At 50.2% G+C, this 13,530-nt stretch overlaps 1 protein-coding gene across 1 annotated transcript in view; it reads right to left on the bottom strand.

Annotated features, from left to right (window-relative positions):
• Positions 1 to 11,636, bottom strand: part of PC (pyruvate carboxylase) — a 55,390-nt gene extending 43,754 nt beyond the window's left edge. Inside the window, exon 1 of the mRNA XM_070359668.1 lies at positions 11,550 to 11,636. The gene's annotated coding sequence lies outside the window, so the exon portion shown is untranslated. The remainder of the gene's footprint in view (positions 1 to 11,549) is intronic.
• Between the last annotated feature and the right edge of the window lie 1,894 nt (positions 11,637 to 13,530).

The raw sequence follows: 13,530 nt of genomic DNA, 5'->3' as shown, positions 1-13,530 counted from the left end.
TGCACCTCCTGCTTGGCAGCTGATTCTTTACCTCTGAGTCTCCTGGGAAGCCCAAATCAACTATACTCCAATATATACATATATAAATATAAAAAGAGGCCTCTGTGTCTGTTGTAAAAGTCTCTTGTACAGAGTGCTTAATTCGGTCAAAACATGAGGATGAGCTAAGGAAGAAATGAATCAGAAACTCTCCCTACACTCAAGGCAGTTCAGAAACCATTCTGCAACACTAATGAAACTGTGAGAACATTACGATAAAGATTCCTTTGGTAATCTCATTTAACAATGTGAAAATGAGTCCTTGCTTTTTAGGGAACTGATCTCCTGGTTCACATAACCTCGATATCTTTTCCCTCCCCACCCCCACCCCCCCTTCCTCTCTCTCTTAAGCAGCAGAGGCATTTGCAGGTTGAAATGAAATCAGCTGTTGGACATACACGTCAAATGTCGATTCTGTAACAGAGCTTACCCTGTCCCTCCCCCATCCCAGATGACACACTCCCAAAACCCAATACCCCTTGTCCTCTGTCCCCAGAGAACTAGGGCTTCAGTCTGGGTTCGCTTTTGCCCTTCCCTTTCCTACATCCGGTCAAGAAGGCCCATCAGTTCTTCCTCTGAAGTCACTCACATCCTCCTTCCTTTCATTTCCACTAACCCACCCTGATGGCACCCTTTTGACTACCTGAACTACTGTAAAAGCCCCCTATCCATGACCATTCATTGCCACTGGCTGGCTTTAGCTAGCAATTCATGCTGTATACCAGGGAGAACACCCCAAATGCAGGATTCCTTTCACTCTCTTTTTAAAAAACCCTGCTATGACCTTTATTGCCCACCGGTAAGAATCTTGCCTCCCGTCATTAGTCCCACCTGCCTATCAAGCCTCACTTCCCACCATCCCTCAGCCTCTGGGGTCCTAACACCAGCCAAACTGCCTCCTCCTCGTTCCCAAGTGGTCCAAGCACGCTCCCGTCTCCCATCAGAGCACTCCTTCCCCTGAGACGCTCCCCACCTGGACGCCCTTTTCTCTGCACAAAGCCTGCTCCTGTCTGGGTAATTTTTTTTTTCTCTCCCGCCCAAAATCCCACCAAAACTTTGTTGTTGCTAAGTCGTTTCTGACTCTTTGCAACCCCATGGATTGTAGCCCACCAGGTTTCTCCGTCCTTCACTATCTCCCAGAGTGTGCTCACATTCATGTCCATCTCCTCTGCCGCCCTCTTCTCCTTTTGCCCTCAATCTTTCCCAGCATCAGGGTCTTTTCCAATAAGTCTGTTCTTCACATCAGGTGGCCAAATTGGAGCCTCAGCTTCAGCATCAGTCCTTCCAATGAATATTTAGGGTTGATTTCCTTTAGGATGGACTGAGTAAAAGAGATTTTTGTTTTTAGATTTTTTTTTTAAATTGGACCACTTGTTTTTCCAAGTCTTTACTGAATTTGTTACAATATTGCTTCTGTTTTATGTTTTGGTTTATTGGCTCTGAGGTATGGTGGATCTTGGCTCCCCAACCAGGGACTGAACCCACACACCCGCTGCATCAGGAGGCAAAGTCTTAACCAATGGCCAACCAGGGAAGTCCCAACAGGTTTTTGTCTTTTAAGCTGTCAATCCCCAAAGACAGGGAGACCAGGAGGGGAGACCACAGGAACATCATGGCCCTACCTGGCAGTGGGAAGGCTGATCATCTACCAGTGTCCACCACAGAATCCAAGAAAGGGCAGGGAACTGTGAGCCAGGTCCTGGGATGAACGGGCTGATACGTACAGTGGAAGCTGGTGAGAGCTTCTGAGAAGCAGTTAGTCCCTAGATCCTCACGCTGCTGGAGACCACCCTCCCCTGCCCTCTCCTGAAGAACAGAGGTCTGCTCTCTGGAGAGAGCAAAGCTCAGGGTCTGCACTGGGGGTGCAACGCACATCTGAGGGCCGGGGTACTCTGTCAGAAACAGGAGGGGAAGGTTAAGTGAGCCTGTTCATCCCGTCCCCTAGCCCCCTCAGCCCCTAGAGCACAAGCAACCAGCCCTTCCCCTCCTCCAATACCTGACCCAGCCCAAGAGGGAAGACCTCAGGATATTGCCACTGAGGTTCCCCAACAAACAGCATGCCTCATTACCACTGTGCATGCGGGAAGCTGGACTCCCAGGCAGTTTTTAGCCCCTACTACTAATTGTGAGCAGGCAACCAAAGATCCCTGTGCAGCTGAAAACAGATTCCTTCAAAGACAGAGACCAAAGAAAAGCAGCAGAAAAAAAGCAATTTGGAGGAAACAGTTAATGCAAGGAGGAAAAAACTTAAACACAGTACTAATATCCTCAAAGAAGCAAGAGATTACACAGGTGAGACAATAGGATGCTTGCATATATTTTTAAAGACCTAGTCAGAGAGCAAGAAAAGCTCTTGGAAAGAAAAAATATGATGGGAAAGACAAAAAAAAAAAAAATCAATAGAAGGGTTGGACGATTAGGTTAAGGAAATCTCCTAGAGACTGAAACCAAAGGACAAAGAAATGGAAAGTAGGCAAGAAAGGGGGAAAAATGTGAGGCCATTCAAGAGATCCAAAAATTAAATAACAGTTTCAGAAAGAGAGGACAGGGAAAACACAGGGGAAGAAATAATTCAACACACCCCCAGGACAGGAGGTCACGTTTCCACACGCAAGTATGCATTGGGCCAACAGGATGGACGCATGCAGACCCACACCATGCAAGGCGTGACATGTCAGACGCTGTAAGCTTTCAGAAAGTGGGGGAAAGGGGGCACAAAGAACCCGAAATCAGCAAGGTTTGGGATTTCTCAACAGCAACTTGGGAAGATAGAAAGGTACAAAGCAGTCTTCAAAACTGCAAAGGGAAAATGATTTCCAGCCTGAAACTCTCCATCCAGCAGAACCATCAATTATGTGTGAAGGTGAAATAAAAAGAAAGAACAGGGCTGCTACGACTGACCTCCAGGTGATGCTTCTCAAGGAGCTGCTGTGGATGAGCCCCCACCCCAAACAAGGGGCGAACAGGCCGGAAGGGAGCAGGAGCTGTGAGAAGAGGAAGGCAGAGGTGCCCGCAGCGCAGCACATAGAGGGGGCACCAAGTGAGGCGTGGACTACTCAGAGCCGCTTCCCGGGCCGCTTCCTCCAGGGGCCCTGAAGGAGAACCGAGCCAGTATGCCCACTGATGGGATGCGGCCTCTGGGTGAACCTGTGATGAAGGCAGCATGAGGGACACCTGAGGCCCGAGGCCTTGCCCCTAACTGACACAGTGCTCCTCCGTGACTGCTTCTTTCAATGTTCCCAAGGTTGACCCGTGTTGTCATGGGTAACAGGAGTCCATTTAATTGCCAAAGAACATCCCACTGTACAGACACACCACGTTTTGCCAACCCATTGAGTAGACATTCGGTTGTTCCTGCTTTTTGGCTATTATGAATAACACCGTGGTGAGCACTGGTGTACAAGCTTCAAGCGCACGTGTGTTTCCCTCTCTTGGGTATATACTGCTGGATGGTATGGTAACTCTATGATTAACCACTTGAGGAACAGGCAGACTGTTCTCCACAGTTGGGGCTCCATTTTCTATTTCACCAGCAACATGTAGGTGCTCCAACTCTACATCCTCGCCAAAACTTGTTGCCATCTGTCTTTGTGATCAGCCATTCCAGTGGGTATGAAGTGATATCTCAGTGTGGTTTTGATCTACATTTCCCTGATGACCAATGATGTTGAGCACACTGGCCATGTGGACATCTCCTTTGGCAAAATGTCTACTCTGAGTCCCTGGGTTTGGATTATTTATATCTCTCTTGTTGAGCTGTAAGAGTTTAAAAAAATATATATTCTAGACACGAGTGCCGATCAGATACATGGTTCGCAAAAACTTTCTCCCATTCTTTGAACTGCCTTTTCACTTTGATACTGTTCTTTGCTGCACAAATGTTTTTAATATTGATGAAGCCTCATTTATCTATTTTTAAAATTTTATTGTGTGTGTTTTTGCTGTCGTATCTAAGAAACCACTGCCTAACCCAATATCACAAAGATTTATGAGTGTGTTTTCTTCTGAGAGTTTTATACCTTTAGCTCTTACATTTATGACTTTGATCCACCTTGAATTTCATGTGTGGTATGAGGTTGGGGTTCAGCTTCATTCTTTTGCATCTGGATGTCCAGCTGTTTCAGCACCATTTGTTGAAAAGACTATTCTTTCCCTATTTTAAATTATCTTGGCATTAATTGGGCTCTTGTTAGAGCTCAGCTGGCTATAAACCTAAGGGTTTGTTCCTGAGCTCTCAATTCTAGTCCATCGATCTGTATGTCAGTCCTTATGTGACTGCCACAGTGCCTTGATTACTGTAGCTTTGTGGTAAGCTTTCTGTGAGTTCTCTACGTTCTCTTTCAAGATTTTTTTGGCTGTCTGGTTCCCTTGCATTTCCATGTGAATTTTCGGCACATTCTGTCATCTGCAAGTAAAGGCAGCTGGAACTGTGAAAAATATGACATTGAATCTGTAGATCAATTTAAGGAATGTCGCCATCTTAACAATATTAAGCCTTCTCATCATGAACATAGGGAGTCCATTTATTTATTTGTTTTCTTTCATTTTTCAATAATGTTTTATATGCTTAGAAGTTTTTCACTTGTTAAATTTATTCCTGAATATTTTATTCTTTTTGATGATACTATAAATGGAATTTTCCTCCTTTCCCATTGACTGTCTCTATATAGAAATACAATTGACTTCTGTGTATTGACCTTGTGTCCTGCAACCTTGCTGAACTCCTTTATTAGCTTTAAAAGATTTTAGTGACTTCCTTAGATTTTCCTATATAAGATTGTGTCAGCTGTAAAGATACTTTTACTCCTTCCTTGCCAATCTGTATGCCTTTCATTTCATTATCTTTCCTAATTGCCCTTAATGACTAAATCTGAACTGGTGACTAATTTTGATTTGGAGACAGCCTCTGCCCAAAGGGCAGCAGCTGCCATGACCCTTAGGAGGGCCACACTCTGCTTGTCACACCTGTTGATTTGTTTCCACCAGGAACGAGCCTTTGGGAGGTTTCCTGGTTGGTTCCTCTCCTCTCACCTCCCTGTATCCCCCTTCTCTGCTCCAAGCCAGGGAAGCTGAGGCCTGTGGATGGAGGCACCTGGGTCCCCCCACTGGCTGGCATCCTGCAGGTTCAGCCAATGGGAGGCCTGAAGGAGAAAGGAGCCTGGGAGCAGAGAAACATGGGTTCTGATCTTCCCCAGTCTTTACTGCCCTTGATGCCACAGTCCTGACTCGGGATGCATCCAGCTGCTCTGGCAGTCCCGGCTGGGCGCTCTTGCCTCCACACTGTCAACCCGCCCCGGAGGCTGGAGGAAACACTCACGATTTCCTCTCCGACCCAACCAAGCCTAGAGGTTGCAATGACTTCCCACTGTGGCTCGTCCCTGGGTGCCTCAACCTCCCTTGTTGGGTTCCTGATTGTCTTGGCTGATTAATTCAGTTTCTCAGAATCAGTGCATGACCATCAACCATTCCCGGCAGCCTTTACTGCTATTCTGCTAAACACCCACACCCCAAACATTCCTACAGAGGGAGGCCCAGAACCTCGCTCAGTGTTAAAACCTGGTTCCCTGGTAAACTGATCACCAACATGCAGGCTCCACGAGCTGAGGAGATGGTGAGGGAATTCTGTGGCAAAAAGCTTCCGTTCCTGGAAGGAGGAAAGTGAACAGCAACCCAGACAGGACATGACCTTGACTATGGCTGCTGCTGCTTTCTCTCCTTTTTCTTGATTCCCTAGAAAAGATATTCCTTTGCGGCCCCTTGATCTGACCTTTCACTCTGCTTTGGAATTTGAGCACAAAAACTGTCCAGAGGCTTCCCAGAGACCAAGTCCTAGGCATCCGCTACTGCTGGTTTAATGCTAATGACCACAGTCACCTGGCAAAGCGTCAGGAGCACAGATACCGTTTGTGCAGGCTTGCTGCCGAGTGCCAGCCATGGCACTAAGAGCTTCAGGTTACCTCATTTAACCACTGAGAACCTTGTAGAGTGAGTAGTAGAGCCCCAGCTATGTAAGTAAGGGAACAGAAACTCAAGATTCAGTAGGTTGGCCATGGTCTCCAAGCTCAAAGGCGCTCGCCTTCCATTCTTTCCATCATCCTAAGCCGTGTCTCAGTCGTGGCCCTGCTCCCCAGGAGTCTGCTGTGGACAGATTTAAGGTCTACCATCCTGGGATTTCCCTGGCGGTCCAGTGGCTAAGGCTCTGCACTCCCAGCGCAGGGGGCCAGGATTCAATACCTGGTCAGGGAACCAGATCCCACATGCCGCACCTAAAGATCCTGTATGCCTCAACTGAGACTCAGCACAGCCAAATAAAAAATAATGAAAATAAAATATTTTGTAAAAAGATCTACCATCCTCCCTAGATTATCCGTCACCACCCTCTCTCGCCCCTGCCTGCCACCCCCAAACTGTTCCTCCCTGACCATCACGCTTCCCTCACTGTGGGCAGGTAGGGCTGCTTCCCCCACCAGCCGGGCCAGCATCACACCCACGCGTCGTCCCTCCAGCACAGCTTCTCCCGCAGGCGAACTGTGCCCACTGGTCCTGTGCCCATTGGTGGTGAAAGCCTGACTGAGCACCCAGCTGAGCAGAGCAGGAAACCTCCCCCGGGTTGTTTTGAAGTTTTGCAGCGATGGCCACAGGCTTACAGCCACACACCGGCCTTTACCCTGCAGGGCACGCCCGGGGAGGGGAGGGGGCAGGGCGGCCGCCAGCTGGTCCCCTACAACCGCAGGCCCTTTTGCCTACTGGGCAGGTTCTGAGGAACCAAGACTCCCTCTCTGCCCTCCAACAGCAGCAGGCGTGATCCCTTGAAGATAACAGTGTCTCCTTCAACATCGAGAAGTTAGATTGCTGAAAATCCTCCAGGGAGGAAGAAGCATTCCAGCTGAGGACTTTAGACTTCATGGAAAAACAGTTTGGGGACCTAAGGTAGTAAATGAATTACGAAAACCTGGGCGACAGACTGCCTTTCCCACCTTCTCAGTCCCAGCCTAAAGGTCCTTCTCCTGGAGGCCCTCTCAGTGCCCCCCATCCCTCTCTGAGGGAAGACGTCATGTCTTACGATAATTACAAAAACAATAATAATAATAGCTACAAGTGTCTGCTGGGCTTCCCAGGTGGCAAAAGGGTAAGGAGCCCACCTGCCAATGGATTAATGCTGGAGACGCAGGAGACACATTTTGACCCCTGAGTCAGGAAGATCCCCTGGAGGAGGAAATGGCAACCCGCTCCAGTATTCTTGCCTGAAAAATCCCATGGACAGAGGAGCCGGCGGGCTACAGTCCATGGGGTTGCAAAGAGTCGGACGCGACTAAGCACGCACAAGTGCCAGGTCCGGACGAGGCAGCAGCCAGCTCTCCCGAACCTTAGGAGGTGGGCGTTATCCCACCTGGAACTTTACTGAGTGGCAACTTTGTTGCTGTTGTTCAGCAGCTTGCATACTATAATCACATTTAACAACATTCTTATAGCTCTCTGCAGTTTATAAAGTGCTTTATCTTTTTTAAGATTATTTTTTGATGTGGGCGATATTTTAGGCCTTTATTGAGTGTGTTACAATATCGTTTGCTTTGTGGTTTGGTTTCTTGGCTGCAAAGCACATGGGATCTAGCCGACACCCCTTTCGGAAGGTGAAGCCTTAACCGCTGGGCCACCAGGCGAGCTCCTAAAGTACTTTAATGGACACTCCCATTGGGCTTCCCTGGTGGCTCAGCTGGTAAAGAATCTGCCTGCAACGTGGGAAACCTGGGTTCGATCCCTGGGTTGGAAAGATCCCCTGGAGAAGGGAAAGGCTACCTACTCCAGTATTCTGGCCTGAAGAATTCCATGGACCGTACAGTCCAGTACAGTCCATGGGATCGCAAAGAGTCGGACATGAATAAGCAACTTTCACTTTCAGACGCTCTCATTTGCTACTAACAGGAACCTTGACTAGCCGAATGGCCAGCAGCATCTTCACAGTTTCATTTTCGAGTCAAGGAGAATGGCCTTTCTGGCCCCATCTGCCCCCTCACTCCAGCACTGCCTCCGTGTTCTGTCCTGAAGCCCACTTACCATTTCTGCTCACTGCGCCAGCACCTCGGGAGCTGGAGCTTTGGCAAGATAAAGGGGAAAAACAGCCAGGATCTGGGGGCGAGGGGGAGTAGGTGACAGTTGGGTGAAGTCAGGCAGAAGCCTCCCCGCATTGAGGGCAGAGCCCTGGTGAAGTGAAGGCGGGGCCCACACACCCTCATACACCAGCTGTGGACCCAACACCACCTGATTCCACGCAAAGGGCAAGGTCTGACAGTCAGAAAACTCAGGTTCAATTTCCAGCTTTGCCACCATATAACCTTGAGGATCAATCGACCTCTCAGCACCTGTGTGATACTGTAATCTATAAGAATCATATAACCTGGGTGTTTTTTTGTTTGTTGTTTTTTCCAGGTTCCAGAGGGCAGAGCTCCTAAAGCCCCTGGAATTTCCTGAGTGGCAGGGGAGACAGAAGCAACTTTTCTCATTCATAATTAGCCCCTTTCAATCACACCTGGGATTATGCTAATGCGGTGACTCCTGGGGAGCCCCTAGACAGCGTCAGGATGGGGGCTGGTTGCCAGAGGAATCAACCCTGTGATTAGAAGGGAACTTTCGGCCCTACTCCCCTACAGGGAGGGGCGGGACTGGCCTACCAGACCTGTGTAAGGGAACCTCCATAAAAACTCCAAGCCATGGACTTCAGAGAACTTCCAGGTTGGTGAATCCACCCGTGTGCCAAGAGGTGGTGCACCCCCATCCGTGGGACGGAAGCCCCTGCACCCCGCATCCTTTCAGATCTTGCCCTATGTACGTCCTGTGCACCTCAGACAGACTGTTCACGGCATCCTTTATAGTAAAACTGCTAATAGCAAAGTACTCTTCTCAATTCTGTGAGCAGTTCTAGCAAATTACGGAACCTGAGGAGGAGTCAGGGGAATCTGATGCACAGCTGGCTGGCTGGACATCCAGAAGGCCAGCTCTTACAATTAGTGTCTGAAGCAGGGGCTTCATGTGTGACTGAGCCCTTCGCCTGTGGCACCGGCACCAACTCTCAGTGTCAGAACTGAACTGAATGGGAGGATACCTAGTCGATGTCTGCAGAGAACTGGAGAACTGGTTAGTACAGGGGAGAACCCCACATATTCAATGTCAGAAGTGTTATGAGTGAAAAGCAGTTCACACCCGTCAGTCCACCTATAAAGCAAGCTTACCTGCCCAACCAAGAGCAGACTCACATAGAAAAGACCCTGATGCCGGGAAAGACTGAAGGCAGGAGGAGAAGGGGATGACAGAGGATAAGATGGTTGGATGGCTTCATTGACTCAATGGACATGAGCTTGAGCAAGCTCTGGGAGATGGTGAAGGATGGGAAGCCTGGCATGCTGCAGTCCATGGGGTCGCAAAGAGTCGATCACGACTGAGCGACGGAACAACAATCTGCCCAACACAGAAGGCTGATGAGTGAGTGACCTGTTGTATCTGAAACTGCAGGCCATCCCTTCGGTTTCATAAAGTGTAAACTGCGAAATGTCCTCAATGATTAGATTTCATACAACCAGAGCCATCAAGTGTTTATCAAGCACTGATTGCCTGTAACACATACTCGATGGACAGAGGATAATACAGAACATGACCTGTGTCTTCAAGAAACTTTCTGTCTGGCGAGGAGACAAGACCAGTACGTTTGAAATATAAGAACTATTTAACACTGGTGTACGCAAAGGAGGTGGCGGAAGGCAGCTAAGGAGAGCTGGGTACGGTGCCACAGGGGAGGGGATTTGACTCGTGCTCAGAGGAAGGATCCACTCGAGAGGTCCTGGCAGGTTGCAGCACCTGGCACCTGGGGTGTTGGTGGGCCTCCTCTTCCTGCAAGCCTGACTAGTTTAGGGTCAGGGTCAGGCATCACCAAGTAGATGCTGATCAAGTGAAAAGTCTGGCATGGAATCAACAGAAAATGAAGTTGGAGAGGTTCAGTGAAATGAGAAGCAAAGAAAAGGCACTCATTCATTCATTCGCTATTGATTGAGAGTTTGTAACACGCCGAAGGCAACGGCACCCCACTCCAGTACTCTTGCCTGGAGAGTCCCATGGATGGAGGAGCCTGGTGTGCTGCAGTCCATGAGGCTGCTGAGAGTCGGACACGACTGAGCGACTTCACTTTCACTTTTCACTTTCATGCATTGGAGAAGGAAATGGCAACCCACTCCAGTGTTCTTGCCTGGAGAATCCCAGGGACGGGGGAGCCTGGTGGGCTGTCGCCTATGGAGTCGCAAAGAGTCGGACACGACTGAAGCGACTTAGCAGCAGCAGTAGCAGCAGGCACTTGGACAGAGAGAAGAGGTCCCTGCCATCATGAAACTGACACTTCATTCCAGTCAGGAGACCAAATACACAAACAAGATTGTTCCAGATCCATCCAGATTAGTAAGTACTGACGGCCTCATCTCTGATTCCTCCTCATGACAGGCGTCTCTTCGAGTTGCCTGACCAAGAATAAAGTCAGAGGAACCACATCCCTTCATCCCTGGTCCAGGACACTAGGGAGAAAAGGCACATTCCTTATTCACTTCTGCTCCTGGGAAGTTCGGGACAAAACAAAGGGAACTGCATGTCCGTCCCCTTCATCTATTCCTTGAAACACAAACACACCACACACAGCCAGTGTCTCCCTTCTCCATGAGTCTTTACCCTGTGACCTGGAGGAGAGTTTGGCCTGTTTGCAGTTGAAGATAAGAACCAGAAGCCATCTGGGGCCCGTTTCTGTTTTTCCTCCCCGTAAACTGAGGGAAAGGTTTTCTTCTAAGCAAATGGGAGAAGTCCTCCCTGCTTACACCTAAACTGTGAGTCTGCTCAAACGCCAGAAAGCTGGCCTCCCAGGAAGCGGTGCCACCTGCTTTCCATTCATTGCTGTCTAGGATACAATCACAGACTCACGTCCAGAGGAGAGCTGATCTTTCCCAGGCTCCTAAGGGAGAGCCAGGCCTTCCGGCTCGGGGCTCCAGCGCTCTTCATCCAGACCCGAGTGAGCCAAGGACGTGCATCTCAGCATGTGTCTGCTTCAGGCCCCTGGCCTGGTGCTGTGCTCAGAGCGGACGCTCCCCCTGACTGCCACCAGCTGCACCATCTCCGCAAGGGACACAGGCAAAGGAACCAGGTGGCCTTTCCCCTAAATGCAGCCACCACACAAAGGCGTTCTAGCCCAGAGCTCCAGGGCCCATGGTCCATCTTCCTCTGTCCCTAGGTCTTGGGCAGAACCCCTTCTGACCGTCGGTAGGGTTTGTCTTCCTCGGGCTCCTCGGTTTTGCCCACCCCTGACCAGTGTCCCCACCAGTCCAGCCCAGCCCTCCCGGGTTCCTGCCCCAGAACCCACCTGCCGTCTCCTTTCCCAAGTATGAGAAGGCTGCCAACTTCTAGAGAGGAGAGAAACGGCGGCCACAGTGCATGCACGCCCCCCCAGGAGAGCAACCTGGAGGTGCTGAGGGTGGTCCCCTTACCGCAGCAGCTGGTCCGCAGGGCCCAGGGAGGCCACACTGTCCTCGGTGCCGGAGCGAACACCCAAGTCTGGGCCCTCTGCCCGCTGCCTGTTTATAAGTGACGTTCTGGGTTAAGCCTCTGTCAATGACTTTCCAGAATTGCCCCCTCCCTTACAGCTCAGGGGAGAGAGAGGCTGCTTATGAGCCAACCTCCAGCTCATGACTAGACCTTGAACAGACTGTTTGAGAAAAGGCAAAAAACACAAAATCAGGTCAGGGGTGAGCTGGGAGGAGGCGGTGAAAAGCCGCTGCCCGAGGGTTCTGGCGGAAGGATTAAAGGGCAGTGTGTTTGGGTTTTACAGGGGGCGGAGGGGCAGGCCAGGGATGGAGAGCTGGGCAGGAGAGGGACCTTCTGGCCTAAGAAAAGAGGCAGAGGATCCCCCGGGAGAAGAAAAACTGAGGCATCTAATGTCCTTCTCCTCCTGCTGAGTCCTCGGGATGTCTCAGGCTGTCCCCTGGGAACAGGTGACATCATGTGGCCAGGAGACTGGATTTCTCGCAAGGGCATATGTCAACCTCGTGGCTCTTACGGGCTGTTGACCTGGTGTGAGCAAGGGTTTTAATTTTTAAATTTAATTTTTGGCCACACCGTGCAGCTTGCCCCCGACCAGGGATTGAACCTGGGCAACAGCAGTGAAAGCACCGAATCCTAACCACTAGGCAACCAGGGAACTCCCTTAGCAAGGTTTTAAAATGCTTGCCCACACTACTGAGCCCACCCAGGCCAGTCCATTTAAGGTACTATTCTCCCAAGACTAGGCCAATCAAGAACAGGAACAGAGCGCCCACCCCCTGGGCGCCACCCGCTACCACCAAAACAACAGACAAACCGGCCTCAGCCCTGCCGCGTTCTTGGAGGAAGCAGAGTCAATAACTCACTGTCCTAACACTTTGCTTAGTGTCCAGAACCCAAGGTTAATTAGTCAGAGAGGGCTTTCTCTGACTCCACGTGTCATGGCGAGTGGTGCCCAGCTAACGTGGTGTGCTGAGCCTGCTAATGAAATGGGGGCACGCTGGCCCCTACGTCAGGCAGAGGTCCACATCGCAGGAGCCTCCAGGAGCCCACAAATTAAGTGAAAGCACAGAGAGGCAGGGAGCTTGCTCACTCCTCTAGGATCCAGATCCTGACCCACACAGGTACTTCTGTTTCCACCTCTTCTCCATCTTTCTCCAGAGCTGACAACAAGTAGCCTCGTGACTCCCCTCCAGCCCACCAAGGCAGGGTGAGAACCACTCCTAGACCCTGCAAATTATAGGCAGCTGGAGATCCTGGGAGATGAGGCCGGAATGACATTCCAGTGAAAGGCTCTGTCTGGGAACAGAAAAATGGTTCGTCATCTGTAAAACGGGGATTAACAACACATACCTTGCACAGTTGTTTGTGGGAGCTCAAAGGATCTGGTTATTATGAATAGCCACGTTCTATTCAACAGCAGCAGGAAAGGGATCCAGAGCTAACCCTGGAGGATAAGGAAGAGGCTGACAGGTGGCCTGGTAGGGAAGCAGGAAGAAGTGTTCCGGGAAGAGGGAGAGTTGTGACGGGGAGGCCACCTGGCCTTACGAGTTCACAAGCCACGCACGGCTTGGTGTGGCAGGGACACCAGTTGCCACAACAAGGCTGGAGAGAAAGGCGGGCTCCCCCCCACCTCACCTGCATCACAGAGACACGAAATCATCCTTCCTGCTGTTTTCAGTCTAAGCGGAACAGAACTTCCAGCACTGGAAATTGCAGCAACTAACTTCCTACGCAGTTGTGAAACACCACCAAGGCCACCAATTACTACTTCTTCATGGCTGTTTTCTTTAACTTAGGAAACGGAAGTGGAGGAGGGGAGGAAGGGTCTGCCTCAGGTAAACTGATGGCAAAGTTACTCACTGCTGCTCTGGTTCATAAGGGTTGCTCGGACATGGAAACAACGCTGTTGACCACGGTGTGACAGAC

This window comes from Bos mutus, chromosome 22 (assembly GCF_027580195.1).
Source record: "Bos mutus isolate GX-2022 chromosome 22, NWIPB_WYAK_1.1, whole genome shotgun sequence".
Taxonomy (NCBI): Eukaryota; Metazoa; Chordata; class Mammalia; order Artiodactyla; family Bovidae; genus Bos; species Bos mutus.
The sequence above is the reverse complement of the archived record's forward strand: the minus strand, read 5'-3'. Positions and strand labels throughout refer to the sequence as shown.